The following is a 7,486-nucleotide window of genomic DNA, read 5'->3' on the forward strand; positions in this document are numbered from 1 at the left end:
TTCTTGTATTAAATGCGAATAATATTAATAAACTTTGTGTGTTTTGTTATGATATTACCAGTTGTTATGTGTTGAGACATTATGATTGTATGCTCAATGGTAGTGATGTTTAGGTTCGTATCATACACCTAGATAGTAGGATCGCAACCTCACAGAAACCACGTACACTCAACATCTTTCCGTTTCATGACAGAAAGATGCCTCGCCCAGCTACTCGCGGGAATCCTGAACCAACTCCGCCCGAAGTTGACTCCACTGCTTTCCAGGCAGCCGTGTCTGCTGCGGTCACAGCAGCTATGGCACAACTTCACCGAGGGAACAACGGAGGAGGTAACGGGCAAGGATCCGGAAGTTCGAATAATGGGACGAACCAAGGACCCACTAAAACGTGCACCTACAAGGATTTTGCGAACGCTAAACCCCGAACTTTCAACGGCACTGGAGGAGTGATCGCTTTGAAGCGATGGATCGAGAAGGTAGAGTCGGTATTCGAGATATGCGAGTGCCCCGAGCAGATGAAGGTGAAGTTCGCGGCCTGCACTTTCGTGGACCAAGCACTCACTTGGTAGAATGGCCACGTAGAAGCTATGACACTCCCTGTCGCCAACTCTATTCCCTGGGCAGAAATGAAAGAGATGTTGACGGCTGAGTACTGCCCCCGAGGCGAAATACAGAAGATGGAGCAGGAACTGTGGAATCTCACGGTGCAGAATGGGAACATCGATGCTTACATATCGAGATTCAGCGAACTATCTCTGTTGTGCCCGGGTATGATTACATCAGAAGGAAAGAAGATCGAACGATTCATCTGGGGACTGACATCCCCCATTCAAGGGAATGTGATAGCTGCGAACCCTGAAACGTTTGACAGTGCAAAGAGATTGGCAAAGAGGCTATATGATCACAACAACAAGAAGGGCGAGAAACCAGTGGAGACTGAGAAGAAGAAGGAGGGTGATGGTAAGAAAGGATGGAACAACAAGAGAAAGGGGCGTCAGGGCCCCGAGACCTCTAAAAAGCAGCAAACAGTGGCAGTTAACGCTGTCACTGTGCCGGTTCCAGCCACACCACATGCTCCAGCCGCAGCTACTTCAAATGCTTCAAGACCCTATTCCGGTAATCTTCCCAAATGCAACAAGTGCGGTTTCCATCACCAAGGAGAATGTAGGAGTTCCATTGCACCAGTTGCAACCGAAGGGGACACACTGCAAGGTTCTGCAGGACTTATCCTTCTCAGAACCAGAGTCAGGGAAACAACCAGAACAACAACAACCACCGCAATAACAACAACACCAATACCGGCAGCAACAATGCAGGGCCTAGCCACACCTATTTTGGGTGTGGAAGGACGGGACATTTCCGTCGAGATTGCCCTAACAACAACAACTCAGGAAACAGAGGAGCAGGAAGAATGCTGACTATGGGTCAGAGTGATGCAGTTCAGGACCCCGCAGTTGTGACCGGTACGTTCCTCCTAAACCACACTTATGCATGCATCTTATTTGATACCGGAGCGGAGCGAAGTTTCGTAAGTGAGAAGTTTAAACATTTATTAAAACAACAACCCCAGAAGCTAAATGAAACCTATACGGTGGAAATGGCCAATGGGAAAACCGAATCCACTAGGGAAATCTACATCGGATGTACCCTAACCCTCAACCAACGCGTCTTACGAATAGATCTGATGCCAGTATCAATTAGGAGTTTCAATGTGATTATCGGCATGGATTGGTTAAGCCCCCACCATGCTGAGATTATGTGCCATGAGAAGGCCATTCGCCTTCGCCACCCAAATCACGAAACCCTAGTAATTTACGGAGATAAACCCAGTACGAATCTTCGTCTCATCTCGTGCATCAAAGCACAAAAACACTTGCGAAAGAACAATTTGGCATTCTTGGCTCACATAGTGGACAAGGCCAAAGAAGAAACTAACGTCCAAGACATCCCAGTAGCGTGTGAATTTCCGGACGTGTTTCCCGAAGATCTTCCAGGAGTACCCCCAGAGAGACAGGTTGAGTTCCGAATCGACCTCGTTCCAGGAGCAACTCCTCTCGCTAAATCACCATATCGATTGGCTCCTGCTGAAATGCAGGAATTGTCCAGCCAACTCAGTGAGCTTCTGGACAAGGGATTTATCCGACCTAGCTACTCGCCATGGGGAGCTCCAGTGCTCTTCGTCAAAAAGAAAGACGGATCTTTCAGAATGTGTATCGATTACAGAGAGTTAAATAAACTCACTGTTAAAAACCGCTACCCACTCCCGCGAATCGACGATCTATTCGACCAGCTCCAAGGAGCTAGCTATTTTTCAAAAATAGATTTACGGTCCGGATACCACCAACTCAAAGTCCGAGAAGAGGATATTCCTAAAACCGCTTTTCGAACCCGCTACGGACATTATGAATTCGTTGTAATGCCCTTCGATCTAACAAATGCACCTGCCGCATTTATGGACCTAATGAATCGAATCTGTCGACCGTTCCTGGACAACTTCGTCATTGTGTTTATCGATGACATCCTCGTCTATTCTCGAAGCAAAGAGGAGCATGGCCAACATCTCCGACAAGTCCTAGAGACGCTGCGATCAGAAAAGCTTTACGCCAAACTCTCTAAGTGTGAGTTTTGGCTACGGAGCGTGAATTTTCTAGGTCACGTAGTTAGCCAAGACGGAATTCATGTGGATCCCTCTAAGGTCAAAGCTGTGGAAGGATGGGCAACTCCGACTACGCCCACCGAAATTCGTCAGTTCTTAGGCCTAGCAGGCTACTATAGGAGATTCATCCAAAACTTCTCTAAGATCGCCAAGCCGCTTACCTTGCTTACGCAAAAGAGCGTGCCATTCAAGTGGACAGACCGACAAGAGATTGCGTTTCGAACCATGAAGCAAGCTCTCTGTAGCGCTCCTGTACTATCTCTACCCGAAGGAACGGAAGATTTTGTAGTCTACTGTGACGTGTCGAATCAAGGCTTAGGTTGCGTTCTCATGCAACGTGGAAGAGTGATAGCATATGCGTCTCGCCAACTAAAGACGCACGAAGTAAACTACACGACCCATGACCTAGAACTGGGAGCCGTGCTCTTCGCCCTAAAAATTTGGAGGCACTACCTGTACGGTACAAAGTGCACCATCTTCACGGACCACAAGAGCCTCCAGCACATCTTGAATCAAAAGGAGCTAAACATGAGACAACGAAGATGGGTGGAATTGCTAAACGACTACGAATGCGAGATCAAGTACCATCCAGGCAAGTCCAACGTGGTAGCCGATGCATTAAGTCGGAAGGAGTACTCTAATCGCCGTACGAAGACACACTCGATAACCATACAATCTCATCTGGCCACTCAAATTGCATCAGTCCAGTCAGAGGCTATGAAAGCAGAAAATAGAACTAGCGAGGCATTACGCGGAATGGAGAAGAACCTGGAAGTCAAAGAGAATGGGGTATACTACTTCATGAACCGTATTTGGGTCCCAAAAATCGGAGGATTTAGGGAGACCGTTATGAAGGAAGCCCACAAGACACGATACTCCATTCATCCCGGTTCGGACAAGATGTATTTGGACATCAAGCAACACTATTGGTGGCCTAACATGAAGGCGGAAATCGCGACTTATGTTGGTAAGTGCCTTACGTGCGCCAAAGTAAAGGTGGAATACCAGAAACCTTCCGGATTGTTACAGCAACCGGCAATCCCTGAGTGGAAATGGGAGGGGATTTCTATGGATTTCATGACCAAGCTGCCCAAGACGTCGGACGGACTGGACACCATATGGGTAATAATCGACCGACTGACGAAATCTGCCCATTTCCTGCCAATCAAAGAATCCTACAAGATGGAGAGACTGACGCGGTTGTACCTACGAGAAATCGTAAGACTCCATGGAGTGCCAAAATCTATCATCTCGGATAGGGACAGTAGGTTCACATCGCGCTTTTGGCAATCACTCCACAAGGCAATGGGAACTCATCTCGATACTATCACCCACAAACGGACGGTCAAAGCGAACGAACCATTCAGACACTTGAAGACATGCTTCGTGCTTTTGCAATAGACTTTGGAAAGTCTTGGGATACCCACCTGCCGTTGATCGAATTCTCATATAACAATAGTTATCATTCGAGCATCAAGGTGGCCCCTTTCGAAGCACTATACGGGCGTAAATGTAGATCACCGTTATGTTGGGCTGAAGTAGGTGATACCCAGCTAGCAAGAACACATACGTCGGATAGGGCAATAACAGGACCGGAGATTATTCGCGAAACCACGGAAAAGATCGTTCAGATCAGAGCTCGATTACAAGCATCGCGTGACCGACAAAAGAGCTACGCTGATAAACGGCGAAAGCCCTTAGAATTCCAGGTCGGTGATCGAGTATTGTTGAAGGTCTCACCCTGGAAAGGGGTTATACGTTTCGGAAAACGGGGAAAGCTGAACCCGCGATACATTGGACCTTTCGAAATCGTCGCCCGAATAGGTCCGGTAGCCTACAGACTACAACTACCCGCGGAACTAAACGGTGTACACCCCGTGTTTCATGTCTCTAATCTGAAGAAGTGCCTATCAGATGAAACCCTTGTCATTCCTCTTGACGAAATCGAAATCAATGAGAACCTCCTGTTCGTCGAAGAACCAATCGAAATCATGGATAGGGAAGTGAAGCGTACTAAGCAAAGTCGCATCCCGATCGTGAAGGTACGGTGGAACGCCAAGCGTGGTCCAGAATTCACGTGGGAACGCAAGGATCAGATGAAGCAGAAGTACCCTCACCTATTCTAGCATTCTCAAATCTAGCTTTCAAACAGAATTTCGGGACGAAATTCCCTCTAACGGGGGGATGATGTCACAACTGGAAATTTTGAGCCATGTAATCTATACATTCAAGTTAATGTGAATCAAAAACTTTAATCAAATACATCATACAAGTACTACAAATAGTCATCAAACGATTGGAAACCCTAGAAGTCCTTGTTTAATGTCCATTTTGGACTAGGACTCCCTTATTGGATTCAAGTGGACCAATAAGCTTCCAACTAGACTATCATGGGCTTAGAACCCTAATTGGGCTCTAATTGGACCCACACTTATTTATTTCAATAGCTTGGGTCATATTGGGCCTAGAATGAAATAAATCACAAGCTTTGATCCATAATCTAACCTAACCTAGCTTATTAAAGCATAAAAATCACAATTTTATTTTATAAGGCTAATAAGCACCCAAACTACCTCTAATGTTGGGCTTAGGGGCAAAAAGCCCAAAAATCCTTTCTTCTCTCCTTATCCTCGGCCCAAGCCCAAGGAAAAAGGGAGAGTTGACCTTGGGTTGCCACCTCACTTTTATATGTTGGGTTTCCATGCACATAACTCATGTTTCCAAGCAAGCATCATATCAAGGTCATTTCTTCTTCTCTCCTCTCTCACTCTCGGCCATACTCACACACACAAACTCACAAAAATCTCTCAACTCTCTCAAGAACTCTCCTTCCTCCCCTCTCCAAAAATCTCGAAAATTAGGGGGCATTCAAGAGGAAATCTCCACAAAATTCTTCATCTAAGGTAAGAGTTGCTTGAATCTATGAACTAAATTCTTTGTTTTATCAAAATCCTTTCCTAATCTATGCAAAAACCGTGATCTTGCACCTAAAACAGTTTTGTAAAAATCACCATAAATTGTAGAAAAATCGTATGGAGATGTGCAGGTAGTCATTTTAAAGCTAAGAACTGGAACTACTTACACCTAAAACAGTTTTGTAAACAAAAATGTTTAAGTTGTCCATAACAGTCCGTGAATGGGGTCCAACTTTTCTGATGAAGGCTGTTAGAAAAGTTTAGTTTTGTTCTTGTTGTTTTACTTGTATTCTCCCCCTAAAAACTTGAGAAAACATTAAAATGTAGGGGTATGAACTCACCTTAAGTGATTTCAGTAGATGATTGTTGAAGAATGGAAGTGTTTAACTCAATAACACTTGGAGATGCCTTGAAGATTTTCGAGAATCTAGCATCATAGTTATGGAGTTTGCATAAGCAATCAATGATTTGAGTAGAATGAAGTGCAATAATTACAAGGAGGATGAATTATACTTACCAAGAGTGGAAGAACACTTGATGATCAGCCTTGGGATCTTGAATTAGAGAGAAAAGTTTGAGGGAAAAGTTGGAGTTGGATCTTTGGTGAAATGAGAGTAATTGAAAGAAAATGAGGAGAGAGGTTGAGTGACCAGCCCTAAAAACGTGGGGATGACTTGTGAGAGGGGTAAAAAGTACAAGGAAGTGACAAGATATGGTGGGGAGGAGTGTGGGTTAGGTATGGAGTGGGTATGGGGTTGCTTGCGTCATAAAATAAGGTAAAGTCAACACTCTACCTTTGTACTTCACCTACTCTCTTTTGGATAAGGTTTTATCCCCAAAACGTGATAATTCATTACTTAAGGGGTCTTATAAGTTAAAATAAAGTTTTGAGTGAAAATATCGTGTTAAAACAATTAAAAACGGGCCTAAAACGCAAAATTAGTCGAAAACCAGGAGAAAAAGGCCATTCCAGCGAGACCTCTCGGTCCTAGGCCGAGGTTCGGTCCCTAATGCAGCTAGGCGCGAAGCGAAGGAGGAGCGAGGAAGCGAGAGGCGAAGGCTCGGTAGTCTCAGAAGCGAAGGCTCGGTCTCAGAAGCGAAGGTGATCAGACCCAAAATGTACCGAACGTTCGGGTTCGGGTGATGTGCGAGGTTCGGTTCCAGGAGCCTTCGGGTTCGGTTCTTTGAGTGAGGTTCGGTTCAGCAGCCTTCGGCTCAGAAGGGTTCGGGTCCTAAGAGGACTTTCGGGTCCTAAGAGGGGTTTCGGCTCCTTAAGTCCGTTTTTCGCGTAGACTTCCGTTTTTGGGCTGTTTTCGCCAAATTCGAGGGTCGGGATGCCCTGAGTGATTATAGAAAGTTGAGAGAGATCTTGAGAGAGATTTGAGAGAGATTCCACATACTTAGAGAGATTTGGGAGAGATTTGACATTCTTGGAGAGATTTCTCATACAAAGAGATATTTGGGAGAGATTTCACATACTTAGAGAGATTTGGGAGAGATTTGACATTCTTGGAGAGATTTCTCATACAAAGAGATATTTGGGAGAGATTTCACATACTTAGAGAGATTTTGGAGATATTTGACATTCTTGGAGAGATTTCTCATACAAAGAGATATTTGGGAGAGATTTCACATACTTAGAGAGATTTGGGAGAGATTTGACATTCTTGGAGAGATTTCTCATACAAAGAGATATTTGGGAGAGATTTCACATTCTTGGAGAGATTTGGGAGAGATTTGACATTCTTGGAGAGATTTCTCATACAAAGAGATATTTGGGAGAGATTTCACATTCTTGGAGAGATTTGGGAGAGATTCTCGATATGAATGGATATAGTGAAAACGATTGAGAGCGGTTTCGTGTGTGACGAATGTGAGTGTCCGGCTTCGCAATGCATGGTCCGTAAACCCCGTT

Source organism: Lactuca sativa, chromosome 8 (assembly GCF_002870075.4).
Source record: "Lactuca sativa cultivar Salinas chromosome 8, Lsat_Salinas_v11, whole genome shotgun sequence".
Classification (NCBI taxonomy): Eukaryota; Viridiplantae; Streptophyta; class Magnoliopsida; order Asterales; family Asteraceae; genus Lactuca; species Lactuca sativa.